The following is a 25,829-nucleotide window of genomic DNA, read 5'->3' as shown; positions in this document are numbered from 1 at the left end:
CCCTGAGCACTATGGGTCTTAACATCTGAGGTCATCAGTCCCCTAGAACTTAAAACTACTTAAACCTAACTAACCTAAGGACATCACACACATCCATGCCAGAGGCAGGATTCGAACCTGCGACTGTAGCGATCGCGCGGTTCCAGACTGAAGCGCCTAGAACCGCTCGGCCACACCGGCCGGCTCCACATGACGAATGGACCGCTCAAGACTGGCATCACGTTCTTTTCACCGATGAGTGTCGCATATGCCTTCGACCAGACAATCGTCGGAGACATGTTTGGAGGCAATCCGGTCAGGCTGAACGCCTTAGACACACTGTCCAGCGAGTGCAACAAGGTGGATGTTTCCTGATGTTTTGGGTTGATATTATGTAGGAGCGATGTACGCCGCTGGTGGTCATGGAAGGTGCAGTAACGGCTGTTCGGTACGCGAATGCCATCCTGCGACCGACAGTGCAACCATATCCGCAGCGTATTGGCGACGCATTGGTCTTCATTGACGAAAATTTGCGCTCCCATGGCGCACATCTTGTGAATGACTTCCTGCAGGATAACTACAGCCCTCGACTAGAGTGGCCAGCATGTTCTCCAGACATGAACGCTATCTGACATGCCTAGGATAGATTGAAAAGGGCTGTTTATGGACGACGTGACCCATCAACCACTCTGAGGGATCTACGCCGAATCGCCGTTGGGACGATCTGAACCAACGACGAACACAGGCATGCATCAGTGCAAGAGGACGTGCTACTGGGTATTAGAGGTACCAGTGTGTACAGCAATCTGTACCACCACCTCTGAAGGTCTCGCTGTATGGTGATACAACATGCAATGTGTGATTTTCATGAGCAATAAAAAGGGCGGAAATGATGTTGGCCTGTGGCCTAGCGGTTCTAGGCGCTTCAGTCTGGAACCGCGCTGCTGCTACGGTCGCAGGTTCGAATCCTGCCTCGGGTATGGATGTGTATGATGTCCTTAGGTTAGTTAGGCTTAAGTAGTTCTAAGTCTAGGGGCACTGATGACCTCAGATGTTAAGTCCCATAGTGCTTAGAACCATTTGAACTATTTTTTTATGTTGGTCTCTGTTCCAATTTCCTGTACAGGTTCTGGAACTCTCGGAACCGAGGTGAAGCAAAACATTTTTTTGATGTCTGTAAATTAAGAGTAAACCAAAGAAAGGCGAAAGTAATGAGAAATAGCGGAAGTGGAAATAGCGAGATGTTTAAAAGTTATTGGTCACATGGAAGACGGAGTTAAGGATTCTGCTACCTTCTGGAAAAAGGGCTATAGGCATCCATGTTGCTCCTACTGGTTTTCTTATGTCATCTGTCCACTTCATAGCAGATCGTCCTCTAGATTTTGTAGTATCTGCTGGAATCTACTGCATCACTCCTTTGCTCCTCGGTCACCCATCTACCATTACGCTGGCGTGAATGCATGTAGAGAGACAGAGGAAAATTGGAGGCTAAGACAACCCCTGTACCCCGCTGCCCCCTCCCCTAGAGAACATTTTACTAAATGAGTTTATATTTTTACGTTTATCATTTTCCAAATTCGGAGAATGAATCATCACCATGATAAAGAGCCTTGAAAATGACTAGCATTCGAGAAAACTATAAGCTGTTTTAATACATGATGGTTTCCAGTTGCTTGCTTGAGCGCCAGCAAATGAAGATGGTCTTGCAGCGTGAGTGGACACACAAAACATTCCAGCTACAAAGAGGCTGACCACAGCCGCTCCCAACAACAAATACGACAAAGTTCTTGAATCAACAAGTAGATTCGGCTGACCTCAGAACTTTGAGTATGAGAAGATAGAAAGCGGAAGACTTCCCACTAACAACAAAATAAGTTAGACTGACTTTACCGAACGTAGGCGGAAAAAACTGAAATACATCTACACCTAATCACTGCATAACAGAGGGTACTTCCCATTGAACAATTTATTAGGACTTTTCCCTGTACCGGTCATGTGTGGATCGCGGTAAGGATTATTGCTTAAACGCCTCTGTGCGTGCTGTATTTAGTCTAATCTTGTATTCAAAATCCGAGATACGTATGGGGTTCTGGTAAGGGTGTCAATAAAGTCCCGCTATCATTTCAAAAATTCGTGTCTTGTAAACTCGTTTCATTGTAAAACTTTTACCAGGTTCAAACCGCTTCTCCTTTGTCATTTGTTTCAGTTTCACTTGTAGTGTATCAAAATTGAGACAAATCAGGAAAAGGAGCAATTTATCCTCTGGTGTGTAAAATCCAAAATTTCTCAACGGTACTGTGGAATTAGCGACGCCAGTATATGAAGGCACTTCCGACAAAAACAGCCATAATAAGGTAGTTCAAAAAGTTTAAAGAGACAGGCGATACTAAGCACTTTCCTTGAAGTGAACGTCTCTCTGAGGCTCAAGAAAGTATTGACACTCCAAGTTGCATTTCGGCGCAGCCCCCAGAAGTCAATTCCTCGTGGATCACGTGAATTACAGGAAGCAAGATCAACTGCTCATAAAGTGTTACAGAGGCGGTTACACCCTTTTGCGTGCTAAGTGCAAATGGTTCAACCATTGCAGCCAAATGATCGTCCGTCGTGATATGTGTTAGGGTGTTCGGTGCTGGCTTGTTAGATATTGACAATGACTACTTGTAAACGTTCCACGTTTCTGGACTTATGAATCGTCCACAACGTTAGAATCTGCGGCTCCGGAAACCCACACAGCACGAATTAACGCGTCCTTGATTAGCCGGAGTTTTATTTTCAGTGTGGCTTTATGCACGATAGAGTGATGGGTCCAGCTTTCTTACCAGAGAAAGCGTTAATCTTACCTGGTAACGTTTGAACAATTCCTGATACCTCAGACTACAATGCCGCAGCCATCCATGGTCTTCCAGTATGATGTGGAACAATAGCGCTAGAGTATAAATGTGCAAAATGTGTCCCATCTCATGGCCCAAGCGCTCTCCTGATGTCATATCACTGAACTTCCTTTTGCGGGGTTACGTCAAGGATCACAAGTGTACAACACAAATCAATGAAACTTTTATCCTGCGTGCTCGAACCAATGAAGCAATCAGAATAGTTTATGCCGTGCTGACTCTTAAATAGGCAGAACTTGAATATCGCAACTTGTTATCCCATGGGTTACAGGTAAGTCAAGATACTCAACATGGCCTCATCCTTCAGAGATTCAGTGGTCAACTGGAAAGGGGTACCCACATCGACAAATGATGGAAACTACACTGGGCTCTCATATAAACTATTGTTCTGAATCTTCACTTCCTGGTATTTCGCGTATGCCATCCATTTCAAGATTCAAGTGTATAATTCGTAAATACTGTTGTTTTGCTGACTTTGCACTTGCTTTGTTTTACGTCGTCGACCTTCTGCTGGGTTTGATGGAGCCCGCCACGTATTCCTTTCCTCAGCTAACTTCTTCTACTCAGAGTAGCGCTTGCATCCTACGTTCTCAATTACTTGTTGGATGTATTCCGATTTTTGTCTCCTTCAACAGTTTTACCCTCTTCAGTTCCCTCTAGTATCATGGAGGTTACTACGTAATATCTTAATAATGTGCTATCATGCTGTCCATTCTTCTTGTCAGAGATCTCCACGTAATGCTTCCTTCGCTGATTCAGTGGACACCCTCATCATTCCTTATTGCATCAGTCCACCTAATTTTCAACTTTGATTTGGAGCATCTGATATCAAACTCATAAATTCTCATATGTTACATTTTTCCCACTGTCTATGATTCACTACCATAAAATGCTGTGTGAAAACTCGCATTCTTATACATTTCTTCCTCAAATTAAGGCTTATGTTTGATGCTGGTAGACTTCTCTTTGCCAGTGGTAGCCTGTTTTTTATGTTCATCTTACTTGTCTGTCATGGACCATTTTGGTTCCAGGGTAGCAGAATACCATAAATTGGACTACTTCGCGATCACCAATTTTGATGCTTAGCTTCTCACTGTTCTTATTTCTGCTACCTCTCATTTTTTGTCATTTTCAAGTATATTCTCAATCTTTATTCTGTACTCATTAGATTATCCACTCAAAAGATGTTGTAATTCTTCTTCACTTGCACTGAGTATAGCAATGCCATCAGTGAATCTTTTCTCTGATTTCTTTTCAACCGAAATTTTAAACCTCCCTTTCTCCGAGGGCTTCGTTTCATTGTTCCGTCTACTTCTTGTACATATTAACCGTATTTCCCTATTGCTTACTCCGTTTTTCCCATAAGTGGAACATCTTGCTTCATTTTACATTCTCGAACGCTTATTCTAAGTCCATATCCAATGAAGGTGCCTTGGTTTTTCTTCATTTTTGGTACCATTATTATGGGGGGATTTAACGGAAAATGTAAACATTTATTTAAAAATCATTACAGCCATATTTATTAATGTACAAATCTAAAACTTTTAATTCGTAAAGCAAAAGAGCTGTGTTTTAACGGAAAAATATAATAAAATATGCAGGATTAATATTTTGCCAGAAATCTGAATTTTTAATTTTTTACTGTCTTTGTAATAAAAAACCATAACTTAAATGTTAATCAAATGTTTTTTATTCCAGTCTCTGATCACAATATCAATTCTTCAGACCATGACCGGTTTCAGTCCGTAATGACCATCGTCAGATCTTTTTTACAACATGTCCTAAAGTGACAAGGCCATAATGGCATCATCAAAACATATATATTATATTTATATGTTTAACGATGTGCAGTCTAATGTTTATAAAAACCGGTTACGGTACCCAGAACGACTACAAAAGCTACGAAGGGATACAGCATTTCTACACACGACTGGCGATCTATCTTCCGCTAGGAAAACTTAGTTCCCTTAATAGACGCACAGTACCATAACGATACCAGGATGAAAGTAAAAATTATTGTACTCGCAAAAAGTTACCTTTAAGTGTAGCATTAAGGAAATTTATTAAGAGAAAAGAGTATTGCAAGTGATGACTCATACGGTGGACAGTGTTGTGGTTGAAGCAAGGTGGTGGGTAGGAACCAAGTGGATAACTTCCGATAAATTAAGAGCGTACGACTGGCACAATTTTAGTCACGAGTTTACAACAACAGTTTCGCGGACGGCAGCCAGAGTCGGGCGTTGGCCTTGGTGAGAGTCGAGCTGCTGATCTCAGCAAGAAGCCACGACGGCACAGACAGTCCTGAACAAGTACGCCGAAGTGCTAGCGTCCCTCGTTAGCAGGCTGGTGGGGAGGAATTGCCCAATCAGGGCTCCACTCCGGGGAGCGTACGAAGGAGAGGATGTCTGCGTCTGCTGGCCTAGGAGCACGTCTTAGTGTGGAGCGTGCCAGAATGCGCAGAGTCAAATAGCGTTGGCAGCTGAGATGTTTGCCTGCACAGTGCTGCTAGATACACCAGCGTTTGCCTGCAAATCGCAACGATGGCCCATCAGCTAGGTGGTCAAGGCTTGAATTGCGGATCCCCAAGTAGGTGGCCTGCATTGGATGGAGATCAGGCGGTAAGTGGCCCTTCAGATGCAAGGCACCAAATCAGCAGATTTCAGGCTTAGGCCCTGTTGGTCATCCCAAAGCTAACGAAGACAACTGGGAACAGCTTGATGAACTATTTCAGGATATGAGTAGTGTAGATTTCCCCTCGTGGCTGATTCTGCACGGTAACTAATACTACTTGCTTATTATGGGCAGTATTTATTCGACACTGTTTCTGAAACTACAGCACCACAAGAGAAACGAGCCACGAGATGTGGCTGTTGAGGAATCACGACATCACGCCACGGTGACCCAGTCTTTCCTTTGTGTCAGCCCGGTCTGTGATGTGATGGTGTACCAACTTCGCCTTTCAAGAGACCGAATGATGGCTTCCGCAATGTCAGCATAGTCTTAACATGGCTTCTTGTTCAAGAAGATCCAACTGGACCTGTCACTATGGTTTCTTGCGTCATCTGGCCACGACGTTTTCTGCTAAGACTGTCGCAGGACTCTTCCAAGCCAAACCATGGCATAACACCCACCCATTTCCAGAAGGTCCAGTCCTCCAGATCACGGACTGTGACTGACGGTGGAAGAGGTCTCTACATATATACTTTGCGTACACATAATCTCATTTAAATTTGCCTTACTCGAATTCACCTCAAACCACAACATCATTGCCCGAGTACTTAACTAATTTTTACTTTCTAAAGCTAACGCAGTCGACAGGTAACTGGTCTTAATTGTGTGTGTGTGAATTCCTAAGGAACAAAACTGCTGAGGTCATCGGTCCCTAGACATACACGCTACTTAAACTAACTTACGCTAAGGACAACACACACACCCATGCCCGAGGGAGGACTCGAACCTCCGCAATTTAAATGCTTAAGTCGCTGATCCTGTGTCCAAACATTCAGAATATTCGCCAACAGTAGTAAACAATATGTAAAATCATATTACTGAGGAGCATCCATGTATCAGCTGAAGAAGATTTTTTTTGGGGGGAAGGGTGGGGCGGGAGGGGGGAGGGAAAAAATTTCTGGGGGTGGATCTCTTCCTGGGGGGACGCTAACCATTTTTCCAGCAAACCCACCCCCACATTACATGTATGGTGAGGGTGTAAGACCAAATAGACACAAAGTTATGATTTTTCTAGAGAGTGGGACGCATCGACAACAGGGATATACAAGAGTGGCGAGTAAATCTACAAGGGTTGCCCAGAAAGTAATGCACCGCATTTTTTTTCTTCAACAATTATTTATTGGACATAATGAGTATTACACACACGAAAGAATGGTGTTTTAACTACACACCCTAGTTTTCCACGTAATCTCCATCCCGTTCTATGGCCTTCCTTCAGCGCGAAACAAGAGCGTGTATGCCCTGTTGGTAATAATCCTTGTCCTGATGTCGGTGGCAGTGCTTCACTGTGTGAACTTCGTTTGCTAATTGACTGCAACGTGTCAGGTGTGACAGCCGTGGAAGGTCTCCCCGATCGCTGCAAATCGTGGAGCTCCATTAAACCACCTTTGATGACCTCACCCTCCGTGGCCAGCGATTAACTCTAATTCTGTCGGCAGCAGATGCTCCATAGATATTGCACAAGCGTTTGTGAATATTCTCCATCGTTTCATTCTCTGCAGTGAGAAATTCAATTGCGGCGTACATCACCTACAGACGCCATTTTGAAACTGTCCTGCAGCTACGCTATCTGTCAGAGGTGACGGAATCTTGGCACTCTAGCTCAGGAGACTTCAGACAATATATACGTAACGTTTCGCATTCGTAGCAATCTTTTCGCCTGAGCAAAAAAATGCGGTGCATTACTTTCTGGGCAACCCTCATATATTAGGTAGTGTTTCAGAGTGGGGACTCATGCATCCTAAGCTTTCATGGCTCGTTGTATCATATTCCAGGACATGACAAGTGCCATGTTGAATGATATGATGGGATGTATCACTTTATTAGACTTGACATCACGTATCATATTACTTTACTTGACACGATGCATTGTATTACATGACATGGTTACTAATACTAAAAAGTCAGAAAGCGCGAATATTTCAAACGTTTTTATTAAAATGTCTTTGAAACTCCTAGATATGTCGATAAGCTATTTCACTTCTTTTACATCTCTAACTATGCCCAGGGTATATTCGCATTTTTTATGCTATGATAGGAGCATTTGTCGTTCTAATGGATATATGGCCGGAAATATGTTCCAAGTGAGGTACATCCACTTGAAGATGGAGGTAAAACACCTTTGACAGCGTAAGTTTCAAAGACTACAAGCTTTATCGTCTTGGTTAGTTCGGAATGCCTTACCTCAACTCCTTTAAAAGCGTTTGCAGGAAGTTTCTTCCATCTTCTGTGTCGTTTCTATTTTGATCTTCTGCTTCATTCGACAGAATCACACTGAACATCTTCCAGAGCTTTCTTTTCTGTGCATATTTCAGTCCCAAAACTACAGAGCTCCATGTGGACAGAGGATGGTTTTTTCTGAATTTTCTGGAAACATCCCTCACCTCCCAGCACTCTTAGACTTTATTTTTCGAAAATCTATTTGAATACAAATTAAACAGCAATAGAAGCAAACTGCAATCCAGAACTTTTTGGTATCAACTTTCCGCTAGCACATCATCATATTTACGTAATCAAAGACGTCGACAACTTCCGTGTGACACATACTTATTGGATATTCCAAATTTCTTAAAATCTATACAGGTCTGGGTATCGCAATTCGTTGGTTTCACGTTTCTCTTCAGTTCTTCAAAGGCCTTTTGCTTTCAGCCAGACTAATTACTTCTTGGGTGAAACATCTCGTGGCAATATAGTTACCAATCTTGGCCTTAGGAATATTGGGTCACTTTTGCATTTTTTGTTATTATTATGAACTACTGTTGCGACTTGCTAGACGTAAAGTAGTATAGAGTGGTGATGAACTGCAGTATTGTATCTTCTCTTTCTCAGGTTCCCATTTGTAATTTTTCATCTTTCACGTCGTCTCAGAAAATTACATTTCTGCTCTGAATACTTGTCTTAGTAGTCCGTACTTCAATCTACTTCTCTGAAACCATCCAATCATAAGTAAAAAAATAATTTAAAAAAGGGCATCTTTGCTGGAGAATTATTTGTTATTAGTCTCCTACTCTCTCGCGTTTCTCATCTGTCCACTCTGACCCTCCCCTACTTAAAGTGTATTGTTCTGTTAATTGCTTCGTGACTTTTTCTTTGCACAGACCAGAAATTAAAAACTAAGAAATTCATTTACTTGAGAGCTCTTCTTCACTACCCACTTTAATGAAAACGCTCCTGATGTCTGTTTAGCCATTACGGTCACGATTATATACGGAAAAGGAATAATATAGCAGCCAGGTTACTTGGAAGGACTTCATTAACACAGAGAGACACCTGTTTGACGTAATTTTCATTTAAAGGTCAAATTATGATGTCACCCAGATTTTCTTGATAATGGCTTCGAATACAGTCTAAGAAAAAAGAAAAGGAAAGAACACACCACGAAGGAATTATACGAGTTATTTTCGCTGGTCATCGGAGCTCAATCCGAAGAGGGACTAACACTTCAGTCAATGTGATTTCAGGTCGAAGAAGCATCTGGAGACGGCCCATACAGCAGCGTGTTACCGACGTGAACTTCGCCCTCCATACGGTCCGACAACCTGGAGTGATGATCTGGGGTTCCATTTCTTCATAGTAGGACGTATTTTGTGGTCATCCGTGGGGTCCTTACAGCACAGCGGTTCGTCGACGATATTATCCCCCCCGTTTTGTCATCCTTCATAGTTAAGCCATCCTAGGAACATTTCCAAGAAGATAATGCCGGCCCGCACACGGCGAGAGTTTCTACTCCTTGTGTTCTTGAATGCCAAACACAACCTTGACCATCAATGTGGCCGATGTGGCCCCAACTGAAAATATTTGAGGCATTATGGGCAGCTCAGGAATATGATGATCTAAGGCGCCAATTTGACAGAATTTGGCACATTACCCCTCAGGAGAACACACAACGACTCTATCAATTAATGCCAGGCCGAATAACTGCTTGCATACTGGCTCATATTGCGGAATACTTCCCCTTGAATAAGTTGTCAAATTCTTCTGAAATTGTAGTCATTTGTTTGTCTATACATGTAAATCACATCTACAGATTTCCATTCAATTCGGATAATTCCTTTGTGGTGCGTATTAGAGTGTATCTCGACGTTTGTACAACTGCCGCATATTTTATGGCTTATGCTAAGGCAGTGTTTCAAGGAATTTGTGTAACGGCCGGATAGCTGATGGCTTACGTTAAGCAGTTTTTTGTAAGCAGCTAACGCTGGTCTCGTTGTAAAATCATGGCTCAATCGTCGAAAATCTAGGTGGTGATGATTCCAAGCTCGGATGCAACGAGGCCTAGGTTTTATTCTGCTATAATCAAAAGTTGTATAGATGTGTTTCACAAACCATTCTTGAAGATTAAACCTATTAAAGCTGGCACAATGGTGATGTAAAAAAATAATCAGCACTCTGAATTTAAGTTACACTTCCTTTTTATTGCTTTTGTTGCAATTTCACGTAACACACAAAACATCACTTCACAATACAAAACATACTTAAAACATCTTCCTCACTGTTAAAGTTCACAATTTATAAGCTGACTACATTATGAGTCTCTCCAACATGACGTCCAAGACTTGACTTTCTCAAGGTCCGACACTCTAACTAATAACCGCTTACGCGCCCAAAAATCAAGAGTTACAAGTACGTCAAAGATCATAGTGACAAAAGAAAGAATACACATATGAATAATATCATTGAAATACAAACATATCGATGTATCAAAGTACCTCTACATTAATGAAATCAAATCTGAATATCGTCTCAGAAATATGTTAACTACTTTACAGAAACACAGTAAAATATTGCTGGTATCGAGAGGTTCAGGTGAGGTGCCGTAAGGGTTACGTAATTCAAGTACCATTACAACCCCAAGTACCAGACAATATTCAAGGTCTTTCTTTTCTCTTTTTTTACGCTATTTAAATATGTCCCCTTCCTTAAAAATAGTTGTTTTTCTTTCTTCTGTATTTTTACACAGACGTCGCAACTTTTCTAAAGATGGAAATTTAGTTCGAAAAGAAGAAGAAACGGCAATAGTAACTTCTGACCTCAGGAAACGGCTTCCTAGGACAAGGGCAATTTTGTGAGACCACCATCGAATTAACGACGTACTTTGTCGACAACGTAGCTGCTGCCGGACGAGTACCCGCGCATACAGCAGAATCGCTCACCTGGAAATAACGCGGTAAGAGCCACCTACACCTCCGGACCATCCGTCTCTAAAAGGCCAAGCGCCCGGCCGGATCCATAAACGCACGATGGCGTGAAATTTCAGCACGTTGGAACAAACGTTTGTCGTCTCTCATTGGCCGTAATGCGATATTAATGCCCATAATTTTCTATCATTTTACGTCATTAGCGCTGTACCGCTTCCAGCGAATTCGGAAACGAGAGCAAAAAAAGCTCCGGAATGGCCGTACGCCGTGGACACCGCCGCAGTGAGGCAGCGCTGCCTGGCACCGCCACCGGCGCCCTCTGGACGAACTGGTGGCGAGCTGGAGGCGGAGGTGGAGGCGGCCGCCTTTATGAAGTCATTGCGAGGGCAGCCGGTTTAGGAGGCGGCCCCTGGCCCCTCTACGACTCACCGGCGGCGGCGATTGCCTCGTGACAATTTCAGACCGTCTGCAGTTGATTGTGAGATGAGGGGTTTGGAGGTCTGTTTGGGCGATTGCTCTCAGCGATTACTATAACGTACTACTATTGGAACGCGCCATTACCAACGTCTGCAACTGACGTCCACCTACAGGTACAATATACCCCGCAGCGAAGATCAGCTATACCGCCCTGTTCCTATCTGTGAATGCATAAAACGTCATGAGACACTGATTAATCAGTTTCCTACTTCTGCTCTAATCCAGCAAGCCTTGCGACTCATTCGAAACAAAACCACTCGAGCAAGTATTAGATTGGTGCATACATTCGTAGCGTTTTGTTTGATCCTTTGGTATTGCGGTTTCTGTGGCTTTATTTATCGATTGACATTTTTTGTTTGCTATTTGAGTTTACATATTGGCATTTACATATTACCCGCCAGGGTAGCCGAGGGCGCTTATGCGCTGCTTCCCTGACTCGCGTAGGCGCGCTGGCCCCGGATCGGATTAACGACGATGGACGGTATGCTGGCCAGCCTGGATGTGGTTTTTAGGCGGTTTTCCACATCCCACTAGGTGAATACCGGGCTGGTCCCCAAGTTCCGCCTCAGTTACCCGACTCACAGACATTTGTAAACGTTCGCACTATTTCATGACTTACACTAGACGCAGAACAGCTGGGGTACACTACTTCCGTCCCGGAGTGGTCGGGGTGGCGTCAGGAAGGGAACCCAGCCACCCTCTGCAATTAACACTGCCAAATCCGTCATAACAAAGCCGACCCCGCGTTGGAGCGGGACAAAGGCTCCGAGAAAGAAAGAAAGAAAGAATTGGCATTTACATATTGTCGTTTTCTCATTTGGAGATAGTGAATGGCGCTGTTGATGCTAGGAAATGGAATGCCAAGTGGGGAAAATGGAACATAGCCTTCTTCTGTTTAAGTTAAATAGAGGGGTGATGACAGCGGAGGCAGCCAGAAACGTTTGTGCCATGTATGGGGATAATGCCGGTGGTCAGAGGCAGCAAGAAAAAGGTTTTCTCGTTTTAAGAACGATCGTTTCGACATTAGCGACCATCCACTTCCAAGAACACTTTCGGGGTTTGATGAAGATCGTTTAAACGCATTAATCCACAATGATTAACGTCAGTGTACTCGAGAACTGGCAAATGTGATGAACTGTGGTCGTCCCGCCATCATGCGTTCTTTGTGGCTTCCGCCATTAAAACAAAATGGGCCACCTCTTCCCCTCCAGTTGGCTGCACAGAAAACCTGAACACACATCTGTCTCGACGAAGGCTCTGCGATGCAGGTGTCGATGACGTTCGATGCTTAGCGGATTGAAGCCCATGGGGTTTTTAATGGGGTTATGTGAAAGGAAAAGTGGTTGTCCAACCCATACCACAATCCTTGCTGCAGCAGTTACAGCAACGAATCGCAGATGCGGTAGAGTCCATCACCACAGACTTCTTAGACAAGTTTTGCAAACAGTATGAATACTGTCTCGACGTGTACTGTGTGACGCGAGGAGCACATATCGAAACCTTCTAAACCTGTGAAGTAAACTTCCAGGGATACTCTATTAACAGGATAAAATTCAAAACGATTAAGTTGTGCCTTTTCGTTTGTTTGAAAACTCGAAAATGTAAAGCTCTTTTGCGCTCACCCTGTATATAAACACAGCTTGCTTTTTTTCAAACACCAAGAGACTATGTAATTTTTGTCTTTCCACATCGTCTGTTTCTGACCAAGATACGATCATACAGACTATCTTCGCAAATATGCGTTTGCCTCGATGAATCTTTGGCTAATACAAACTAGTGCGTTCTACTGGACAACGAATGTTCGACAGAAACCAAAGTAACGTCTTCTGTGCCCCAACGAACCGTAATGTGGCATTAACCAAACTATAGATCATATTTTATGATGGTTGTCAAATTTTTAAGTGGCGTCATTCTGCTTTAGACTACTAAAATATTATGTACAGCTATTGACATTACCACACGTGATCGTTTTCGAACATTCCCCTAGAACAAAACAAAATTGACAGAGAATTCGCGATCATTAGACATATAGCACTGAACAATCGTTTCAGTGTGCAAATTGTTGATGAAATGTTTGCTGCAAAATTACTTAATCGCAGTATTACTGATGAGGTCACATTGCAGAAAATGGAAGAAACAAAAACTAAGTATTTGTCCCTACTATATAGTTGATCTGTTTCTCAAAGAATAGGTGAACAATTTCGTAGCACCAAAGTAAGAAGAGGCCAACGGCCTTTCCGCAGTGGTAGCACCGGTTCCCGTCAGATCACCGAAGTTAACTGCTGTCGGGCTGGGCTAGCACTTGGTTGGGTGACCATCCGGTCTACCGAGCGCTATTAGCAAGCAGGGTTCACTCAGCCCTTGTGAGGCAAACTGAGGAGATACTTGATTGAGAAGTAGCGACTCCTGTTTCGTACACTGACATATGGCCGGGAGAGCGGTGTGTTGACCACATGGCCCTCCATATCTGCATCCAGTGATGCCTATGGGCTGAGGATGACACGGCGGTCGGTCGGTACCGTTGTGCCTTCATGGCTTGCCCGGGAAGAGTTTAGTTTAGTTTAAAGTAAGAATGGGCTTCCGTACTGACCATACGTCATAGTATCCAACTTAGTAAACCTTACACACAATCTGCAAATTATGTAATCGGCTGTGCAGAATGAAATAACTTTTATATAGAAGACGTCTGGTAGAAGTTTTAACATTTGATTTAGAGAACATAGTAACCCCAACGATAGTTGTAAATCATTGTCAACGATATTCGGGCGATTAAACACAAGTTAGATAACATCGAAAAATCTTTAGAAATTCTGCACAGAATTGGAAAATTTATAGAGCATTTAGAGACCAGCCAGAACACATTTTGAATGAACAGACTGACATTAAAAATAAGACTGGACTGCTTCTGGAACATTTAGCGTTTTTTGATATGAGCGACTTTAGCCGTGTATAGTTTGGGAAATGTTCTTGACCAAGCAACGCTTATTACCACTTAAGATCTGTTTCTTTCCCAAATTTGTCTATTACTTGCCCTTTTTTTCCGTATATGGACCGCTACTTTCATTTATTTTGAGGTTTTATAGGATACATTCTCAGTATGATCTGCGGATTCCGTTATTATGTAACGCATAACTCAAGTTTTTACATTATTATTTCACCATCCTTCTGGCGTGTGTCGTATGTGAAACAACAGGCAAAATGACATCACCACATGTAACTGCTCTTACCCACATCATGTCACAGCTATATGTTACTGAATGTGTTGTGACGTTTGCTGTGTTATTCAGTGGTTTGATATTTAACTAATTTGTTAATGGAAATGATAATATTATTTTATTACATTGAGTAATTACTAAATAAATTTTCTCCCGGCTAAATATTTGATCAAGTTGGTAAAGAACTCCAAGTTAACGTCGTGTTAAAGTGTTGTCTGTAAGTTGTGTAAGTGTCACTAAATCACAGTTCATACAACAGATTCTATACAACTATGGATTATGATGGAAACAGTTATCTTCAGCAAAATGATCATTAAAACCACAGAACATCAGCCGCGCACAACACTGACGTATGTTACCTGAAACAATATTCTTCGCAACTCGTGCGTAATTAATTTCGGCTCCATACGTCAGCTAGAAAAGTTTGTTATAACGATCGTGCTATGAGCACTGTTTTTAACGAACCAATGTGATTCGAATTATTTTCGTTAAAATGAGTTCGGGACCACCGGTGCACATTTATTTTTACACATTTGTATTACCTTCAGCATTTATGTCTGCAGAGTTGCGTAATTTGAATTTGCCGCTGTGATTATTGTTAAGATGGCGGCAGACAATTGATAGAGACTTTCTATTGTTAGAGCAAATAAGTAAATATTTAAAATGTTTATTAAACGCTGTAAACTATACTTTCATATTGTGCAGTGTTTAGACATCATCAAGCAAACATTTGATTTGTTTCTAAGGAAAACACAGACAAAAACGCGATACAAATCGCTATCATCAATGGCTGCGCTCGTTGCAGCGGAAAGAAATAATTAACACAGATAATGCTTACTGGGAGAGGAATTAAAGTTACAAATAATTACTCACTCATGTTTATAATAATAATAAACTCTATTTTCAAGTAATAACAAATAATTACAATTTCTTAACAGACCTCAGTTTGATATGCGTCCGCAACTTACAAAAGCCAACCAACAAAAGGTAAAAACTAAGGAAGACAATCGCAGATCATAAAAGCAATTTACAATTATCATTGTCTTTGTATGATACACATCGATATGTCCAATTATATCATAGAATATTATATAAATAATTAATATTTGTAAGTTTTCACTGTTTTTCATACGTCGAATAGATAATGTTTATAACTGTTAGAGGCATAATTTCCTCTCGTCGCACTGTAGCCAAAAATGTATCACGTGGATGTTACAGTGTACAATAACCTACGTAAGGAGCTTTGAAATTTTCAGTTTCAACGTTTGTCGATTTCATATTTACGTGCATTATATTTGACGTCTGATTGTTCACATTTACATGAATGCATGGTGTCTGTTCTTTCGGACATGTCCGAAAGAACAGACTTCACCACAATCCTCAGCTGTGATACATTATATGTGAACGGTAGGTGCAGGGGGGGGGGGGGGGGAGAATGGAAGGGAAAGAGATTACTGATGTCAGCTGCATTGGGGCATTACGCGGCATCAGCGGCGACGAGTGATAAAATGGGTGCTAGCCCGGGATGCGAACCCAGAATCTCCTGTTTACTAGTCAGGTGCGTTAACCACTGAGAGTTCTGAGAGACAGTGTTACCGCAAATGTGCAGACTATCTAGCTGCGCTTCACAGCCAACCCAAATTCGCACCGAACGCCACCTATCCGCCGTCCCTGACTATATCCTCGACGCTCGCCACTCTGAGATTCCTGTAGGAGGTCAGACTCACTTGTGCATCAGCTATATGAATGCATGGTGTCCGTTGTTACAGACATGTCCAAAAGAACAGGCACCACACGGAATCCATAGTAGTTATACGCTAAATGTAAACTGAATTTGGAGGGGGAAGAAGGGAAATGTAAGGAATTACTGATGTCAAATGCGTCGGAACATTGCGCGAAATCAGCGGCGATGGCTGAAAATGTGTACCGGACCATGATTCGAACCCGGCATCTCCCACTTAATACGCAGGTGCGTTAACCACTGCAACATCCGGGACACAGTGTGAGCGCAACTGTGCAGACTGTCTTGGTGTGCTTCACGACAGACCCACATTCCCACTGAGCACCACCATCCACCGACCCTATGCATTTCCTCCATGCTCGCTGATCTGAGATTCCCGCCAGATATGAGACGTGCTTGTGCGACCGCAGTGAAGAAGGTAGACGCATTGCCCTTCCATGAGAATCAATTATATGAATGTCCAAAAGAACAGACACCAGGCATTCATATAACTGATTCGCTTAGATGGACAATGGATCCACCTTCTTCAGTGCGGATGCACAAGTATGTCCGACCTGCTGCAGGAAACTCAGAGCAGCGAGCAAAGAGGAAATGGACAGGGGCGGCAGATACATGGCGCTCGGTGGGAGTGTGGGTCAGCCTTGAAGCGAGCAGAAATAGTCCGCGCAGTTGTGATAACACTGTGTCCCGGATGGCGCAGTGGTTAACGTTCCTCACAAGTAAGCAGGAGATTTTTTTTTTTTTTGGTCATCAGTCTACTGACTGGTTCGATGCGGCCCGCCACGAATTCCTTTCCTGTGTTAACCTCTTCATCTCAGAGTTGCACTTGCAACCTACGTCCTCAATTATTTGCTTGACGTATTCCAATCTCTGTCTTCCTCTACAGTTTTTGCCCTCTACAGCTCCCTCTAGTACCATGGAAGTCATTCCCTCATGTCTTAGCAGATGTTCTATCATCCTGTCCCTTCTCCTTATCAGTGTTTTCCACATATTACTTTCCTCTCCGATTCTGCGTAGAACCTCCTCATTCCTTACCTTATCAGTCCACCTAATTTTCAACATTCGTCTATAGCACCACATCTCAAATGCTTCGATTCTCTTCTGTTCCGGTTTTCTCACAGTCCATGTTTCACTACCATACAATGCTGTACCCCAGACGTACATACTCAGAAATTTCTTCCTCAAATTAAGGCCGGTATTTGATATTAGTAGACTTCTCTTGGCCAGAAATCCCTTTTTTGCCATAGCGAGTCTGCTTTTGATGTCCTCCTTGCTCCGTCCGTCATTGGTTATTTTACTGCCTAGGTAGCAGAATTCCGTAACTTCATTGACTTCGTGACCATCAATCCTGATGTTAAGTTTCTCGCTCTTCTCATTTCTACTGCTTCTCATTACCTTCGTCTTTCTCCGATTTACTCTCGAACCATACTGTGTACTCATTAGACTGTTCATTCCGTTCAGCAGATCAATTAATTCTTCTTCACTTTCACTCAGGATAGCAATGTCATCAACGAATCGTATCATTGATATCCTTTCACCTTGTATTTTAATTCCACTTCTGAACCTTTCTTTTATTTCCATCGTTGCTGCCTCGATGTACAGATTGAAGAGTAGGGGCTACGCCGGGAAAGCTTTAAACATCACAGGCTACAGCCTTGTCTTACACCCTTCTTAATACGAGCACTTCGTTCTTGATCGTCCACTGTTATTATTCCCTCTTGGTTGTTGTACATGTTGTATATGACCCGTCTCTCCCTATAGCTTACCCCTACTTTTTTCAGAATCTCGAACAGCTTGCACCATTTTATATTGTCGAACGCTTTTTCCAGATCGACAAATCCTATGAAAGTGTCTTGATTTTTCTTTAGCCTTGCTTCCATTATTAGCCGTAACGTCAGAATTGCCTCTCTCGTCCCTTTGCTTTTCCTAAAGCCAAACTGATCGTCACCTAGCGCATTCTCAATTTTCTTTTCCATTCTTCTGTATATTATTCTTGTAAGCAGCTTCGATGCATGAGCTGTTAAGCTGATTGTGCGATAATTCTCGCACTTGTCAGCTTTGCCGTCTTCGGATTTGTGTGGATGATGCTTTTCCGAAAGTCAGATGGTATATCGCCAGACTCATATATTCTACACACCAACGTGAATAGTCGTTTTGTTGCCACTTCCCCCAATGATTTTAGAAATTCTGATGGAATGTTATCTATCCCTTCTGCCTTATTGGACCGTAAGTCCTCCAAAGCTCTTTTAAATTCCGATTCTAATACTGGATCCCCTATCTCTTCTAAATCGACTCCTGTTTCTTCTTCTATCACATCAGACAAATCTTCACCCTCACAGAGGCTTTCAATGTATTTTTTCCACCTATCTGCTCTCTCCTCTGCATTTAACAGTGGAATTCCCGTTGCACTCTTAATGTTACCACCGTTGCTTTTAATGTAACCAAAGGTTGTTTTGACATTCATGTATGCTGAGCCTGTCCTTCCGACAATCATATCTTTTTCGATGTCTTCAGATTTTTCCTGCAGCCATTTCTTCTTAGCTTCCCTGCACTTCCTATCTATTTCATTCCTCAGCGACTTGTATTTCTGTATTCTTGATTTTCCCGGAACATGTTTGTACATCCTCCTTTCATCAATCAACTGAAGTATTTCTTCTGTTACCCATGGTTTCTTCGCAGCTACCTTCTTTGTACCTATGTTTTCCTTCCCAACTTCTGTGATGGCCCTTTTTAGAGATGTCCATTCCTCTTCAACTGTACTGCCTACTGCGCTATTCCTTATTGCTGTATCTATAGCGTTAGAAAACTTCAAACGTATCTCGCAGGAGATATTGGGATCAAATGTCGGTTCGGCACTAATTTTCACCTGTCACCGCTGACTCCGCGTAATGTCCCGATGTAGCTGACATCAGTAATCGCTTCATTCACCTTTCGTTTCTCCCCTCTCCACCGTCAGTTGACAAATGACTGCTTTCATAATGTTTGAAAATGATCAGTGTCGAAATAGCAGCCGCAATAAATAATGTTTTAACAGCCTACAGCGGAATGATTTCATTTAAATTTTATCATATAAGAGGGATCTTCAAAGAGTAAGTTGCACCTGTCGTCATTACAAAACTAGAGTGGTATATCGTCAGAAGAGAGTGCATGTTCAGGGTTTCCACGAGACACAGTCGTTCTGCGGTACCGATGAGAGGTGCTTCACAGTGTGTGGATGAAATGGCGTGCCAACTGGAAACGTACTCGAAAGTTGAAATTCGCGGATTGGTACGATTCTTGTCAGACAAACGTCTGAATTTCAGACAGATTCATCACGGACCAAATGCAATGTCGAATCCAGCTGTAGCGAAATGGTGCCAACAATTTGACCAAGGCCTGGCAGATGTGAGTGTCGCTGACCGGGAAGGAAGGCCACCGACGTTGACCACAGACGACAATGCACAGCTAATCGCGAAACTGTTTACCAGTATTCGCAGAGTTTACGACACTGAGGGTGTTCTCGATTGGCTACGTGACCAAAGAGTAGGTTATTATCGTAGAGGAATTCAACGACCGCTGCAACGTTACGAACGTTGTTTATAGAGGAGACTTGGTGACTACATTGAAAAATGCTGTCATGGTTCTCCGTCACCTTGAAGTGCAGAGCAGCATTCAATATGAATTACTTGGTCCCCCGTAGTATTGTATCACTTACTTTTCAAATGTCCCACGTTAGGCAAGTAGCCTATCAGTTTATTTACTGACGCTGTTATACAACGTGGTCGGATAGTGACCAGGCCAAATATCTCACGAAATAAGCGTCAAACGAAAAAACTACAAAGAACAAAATACGTATAGCTTGAAGGGGGAAACCAGATGGCGCTATGCTTGGACAGCTAGAGGCGCTGCCATAGGTCAAACGGATATCAACTGCGTTTTTTAAAATTAGGAACCCCCATTTTTATTACGTATTCGTGTAGTACATAAAGAAATATGAATGTTTTAGTTGGACCACATTTTTCGCTTTCTGAAAGATGGCGCTGTAATACTCACCAACGTATAAGAACGTGGTATCACGTAACATTCCGCCAGTGCGGAATGTATTTGCTTTGTGATACATTGCCCGTGTTAAAATAAACCGTTTACCAATTGCGGAAAAGGTCGATATCGTGTTGATGTATGGCTATTGTGATGAAAATGCCCAACGAGCGTGTGCTATGTATGCTGCTCGGTATCCTGGACGATATCACCCAAGTGTCCGGACCGTTCACCGGATAGTTACGTTATTTAAGGAAACAGGAAGTGCTTAGCCACATGTGAAACGTCAACCACGACCTGCAACAATTGATGATGCCCAGGTAGGTGTTTTAGCTGCTGTCGCGGCTAATCTGCACATCAGTAGCAGACAAATTGCACGAGAATCGGGAATCTCAAAAACGTCGGTGTTGAGAATGTTACATCAACATCGATTGCACCCGTACCATATTTCTATGCACCAGGGACTGCATGACGACGACTTTGAACGTCGTGTACACTTCTGCCACTGGGCAAAAGAGAAATTACGGGACAACGACAGATTTTTTGCACGCGTTCTATTTAGCGACGGAGCGTCATTCACCAACAGCGGTAACGAAACCGGCATAATATGCATTATTGGGCAACGGAAAATCCACGATGGCTGCTACAAGTGGAACATCAGCGACCTTGGCGGGTTAATGTATGGTGCGGCATTATGGGAGGAAAGATAATTGGCTCCCACTTTATCGATTGCAACCTAAATGGTGCAATGTATGCTGATTTCCTGCGTAATGTTGTACCGATGCTACTACAAGATGTTTCACTGCATGACAGAATGGCGATGTACTTCCAACACGATGGATGTCCGACACATAGAGCGCGTGCGTTTGAAGCGGTACTGAATCGCATATTTCATGACAGGTGGATTGGTCGTCGAAGCACCACACCATTGCCCTCACGTTCAACGAATCTGACGTCCTCGGATTTCTTTCTGTGGGAAAAGTTGAAGGATATTTGCTATCGTGACCCACCGACAACATGCGTCAGCGCACTGTCAATGCATGTACGAACATTAGGGAAGGCGAACTACTCGCTGTTGAGAGGAATGTCGTTACAAGTATTTCCAAATGCATTGAGGTTGACGGACATCATTTTGAGCATTTATTGCATTAATGTGTTATTTACAGGTAATCAAGCTGTAACAGCATGCTTTCTCAGAAATGATAAGTTCACAAAGGTACATGTATCACATTGGAACAACCGAAATAAAATGTTCAAACGTACCTACGTTCTGTATTTTCATTAAAAAAACATACCTGTTACTAAATGTTCGTCTAAAATTGTGAGCCGTATGTTTGTGACTATTATAGTGCAATCTATCACAAAGCGAAAAGAGTGGTCCAACTAAAACATTCATATTTCTTTACGTACTAAACGAATATGTAATAAAAATGGGGGTTCCTATTTAAAAACACGCGGTTGATATCCGTTTGACCTATGGCAGCACCATCTAGCGGGCCAACCATAGTGCCATCTGGTTTCCCCCTTCAAGCTAGACAAGTTTCGTTCTTTGCAGTTTTTTCGTTTGACGCTTATTTCGTGAGATATTTGGCCCGGTCACGATCAGTGAGCCACCCTGTACATATGGAATTTGCTAAAACCATAGCCCACAAGAAAGGATAATTCAGATGCGCGGGGTCCTTAATTGGGGCTCCTTGGATGAAAGGGGACAAGTTGTTGTTGTGGTCTTCAGTCGTGAGACTGGTTTGATGCAGCTCTCCATGCTACTCTATCCTGTGCAAGCTTCTTCATAGTCACACAAAACACCAATGAGAAAATATCGAGGAGCTGCTTTTGAGGAGAAGAGGGTGACCATTCTGTCACCAGTACAATTTTTCTTTAGTAGGTATCATGAAAGCAGGATCAAGGCGCGTATTGATGCATACAGGTTTTCTTCCCCTCGCTCAAAACTTTAAAAGGCCAAGAAGTTTCTACTATTGGAATGAATTACCCTCCACTATCACAAACTTGACTTGCCGAATATTCACTGAAAGAAAAAAAAAAAAAAAGGAAAAAGAACCGACGCACTAAGAAGCACTTATCCGAATGGGATGTGAAGTACAGACAAACAAATGAAAACAATTTCAGAAAAAATGTATGTTTTATTCAAGATAAAGAGTTTCACAAGCTGAGCAAGACAATAACGCCTTGCTTTTTCTCTGGCTTTTTTTGTAAGCAGTTATTCGGCTTAGCATTAATTAATAGAGTTGTTGGATGACCTCCTAAGGGATATCGTGCCAAATTCTGTCTAACTGGCGAGTTAGAGCTTCAAACTCCCGAACTGGTTGCAGAGCCCTGCCCATAGTGCTCCAGACGTTCTCAACTGGGGAGAGGTCCAGCGTCCCTGCTGGCCAAGGTGGGTTTGAAAAACAGAGGAACTCTCGCTGTGTGCGGGCTGGCATTATCTTGCTGAAATGCAAACCTAAGATGGCTTGCCATGAATGGCACTAAAACGGGGCACAATATTGTCGAAGTACCGCAGTGTTGTAAGGACGCCGCGCATAGCAGCCACACTATTAATCAAGCCTGTCGGGTGGTACGGCGGGCGACAGTCAAGCTGGTGTCCCACCGCTGTCCTGGGCGTATCCAGAAACGTCTTCGTTAGCCGTCAGTGCTCGGTTTGAAGTATGTCTCGTCACTGAAGATAATTCTACTTCAGTCAATGAAATTCTTCACAGAAGAATGGATTCAGTACGCTGAGGATTGTACGAGGATCACTCCAAAAGAAATTCACACTATTTTTGTAAAAATACAGTCTTCATTCTGCATCTGTGAAAGTTTTACAGTGTGTAGATACATCCTTCCCGCTTGTTTTCAAACTTAGCTCAACCTGTTCCCGTGAGTGGCGCCGTCACAGCATGTCTTCAAGATGGCGTTCGTCAGCAGCAACGTGCTGCCATAGAATTCCTGTGCTGGGAAAACGAGACAGTTGGAAACATCCACAAGAGGTTGAAAAACGTGTATGGAAATGCTGCTGTCGATCGCAGTACAGTTAGTCGGTGGGCAAGCAGGTTACGTGATGAAAGCGGGCACGGAAATACTGAGGACTGTCTTCGCAGCGGCAGGCCTCGTACTGCACACACTCCAGACAATGTGCAGAGAGTTAACGAATTGGTTACTGCTGACAGACGCAGCACAGTGAACGAATTGTCACGCTACGCTGGGATAGGGGTAGGAAGTGTTTGCAGAATACTGAAAGTGTTGGCATTAAAAAAGGTTTGTGCCAGGTGGGTTCCCAGGGTGTTGACAGTGGCTCACAAAGAAACAAGAAGAACGGTATGCAACGAACTTTTGGAGCAGTACGAGAATGGTGGAGATCAATCTCTTGGTAGAATTGTGACAAGTGATGAAACATGGCTCCATTATTTTTCACCAGAGACGAAGAGGCAATCAATGGAGTGGCATCATCCAGATTCACCCAAGAAAAAAATATTCAAAACCACACCTTCTGCTGGAAAAGTTATGGCTACTGTGTTTTTCGACTCCGAAGGGCTCTTGCTTGTGGACATCATACCAAGTGTAACCACCATAAATTCTGATGCATATGTGACGACACTGAAGAAACTTCAAGCTCGACTGAGTCGTGTTCGACCACACCGGCAAAAGCAGAATGTTTTGCTGTTGCACGACAATGCACGGCCACATGTCAGTCAAAAAACCATTGAAGCGATCACAAAACTCGGATGGACAACACTGAAACACCCGCCTTACAGTCCTGACCTGGCTCCATGTGACTATCATCTCTTTGGGAAACTGAAAGACTCTCTTCGTGGAACAAGGTTTGAAGATGATGACTCCCTTGTTCAGTGGCTCCAACAGGTTGGTCCAGAACTTTACCTTGCGGGTATACAGGCGCTGGTTCCAAGATGGCGTAAGGCAGTTGAGAGGGATGGGAATTATGTGGAGAAATGAAAATATTGTTCCTAAAGGATGTATGTACACACTGTAAAACTTTCAAACATGTAGAATGAAAGATGGATTTAAAAAAAAAATAGTGTCCATTTCTTTTGGAGTGACCCTCGTATAAGGATTTTGTTCATTACGTTCAATCGTATTACTTGGGACATATCAATGAGGAAAAAGCATTTTCGCAAATATTATACAGTTGAAACGTCAAAGAGTAAACAGCAAAGAATATGTTTCCCTACTTGGCGTTAAAATTTTTAATTTCCAATATCGTCTTTTTCCGTGATACGATTTTGACGAAATAAAACCTATACTTTGGCACAAACTACGCTCAAGTTACTTCTGGAAACCCAGAGAAAACTTGTGTCGTACGTTTTGGAGATTAGCACCTTCAAACAGACAAACAGTTAGACACGACGGCTTAAGACAAAACTTTAAATCACAGTATCTTTTTTCCATGATCCGCTTTTGACGAAAGAGAGCCTATACGTTGCTTCAAGCTACGCTCAAGATAATTGAAATTTCATCTAGTAGTTTTGGAGACTAACGAGTCTGTAGAGGAAGGCAGAGATTGGAATACGTCAAGAAAATAATTGAGAACGTAGGTTGCAAGTGCTACTCTGAGATGAAGACGTTAGCACAGGAAAGGAATTCGTGGCGGGCCGCATCAAACCAGTCAGTAGACTGATGACCAAAAAAAAAAAAAAAAAAAAAAAAAAAAAAAAAAAAAAAAAAAAAAAAAAAACGAGTTCAGACAAGCACGACCGTTTTGAAAGACAGGACAGTTCACCATGTTTATTATTAGTGTATATTAGTGTAGATACAGTAAGCTTCACAAGGTAATCCAGTATCTAGCAGGAGATAAAAACTGACCAAAAGATTCATGAAAATATCGAGTGCTACATGCCAAACTATAACTCCAGGGAAAACTATAGTATTGCCAGTTGTCGAAATCAAATAGCTTCATTTGAACGGTTATGTACGAATATTAGTCGTGAGTCTGACATCTGGTTTGATGCAACCTATGTCCACTTTAACCTACTTACCGCCGGCCGCTGTGGCCGAGCGGTTCTAGGCGCTTCAGTCCAGAACCACGTGGCTGCTACGGTCGCAGGTTCGAATCCTTCCTCGGGCATGGATGTGTATGATGTCCTTAGGTTAGTTAGGTTTACGTAGTTCTAAGTCTAGGGGGCTGATGCCCTCAGATGTTAAGTTCCATAGTGCTTGGAGCCATTTGAATTTAACCTGCTTACCATACTTAGTTTTTAGCCTTCCTCTACAATTTTTACCTTCCACGCTTCCTACGAAGTAAAGCTAACTGTTCTTTATTCCCTTAGGATCTCCCCTTTCGATCTCTCGCTTCTTTTACTCAAGCTGTGACATGGAATTCTTTTCTCCCCCATTATTTATTCGATCTATCTATCTCACCTTCAGCATTCTCCTCTAACATTACATTTCTAAAGCTTCTACACTCTTCACTACTGTACTGTTCATTGCCCTCGTTTCATTTTATTTATTCCTTTAATTATACACCCCATATGCTACCTGAAAATATTTTCTAATACATACTTTTCATTTTCAGAAGAAATTTCCTTACCATTCCCAGTTTCCATTTTATAATAACGTTTTCTGCTTGAACATCTCAATTTTTCTGCTACTTTCAGTGTTTCATTTTCTAAATTATTCCGTCCAGCAA

The sequence above is a fragment of the Schistocerca americana genome, chromosome 2 (genome assembly GCF_021461395.2).
Source record: "Schistocerca americana isolate TAMUIC-IGC-003095 chromosome 2, iqSchAmer2.1, whole genome shotgun sequence".
Taxonomy (NCBI): Eukaryota; Metazoa; Arthropoda; class Insecta; order Orthoptera; family Acrididae; genus Schistocerca; species Schistocerca americana.
Note: the sequence above shows the minus strand (reverse complement) of the source record.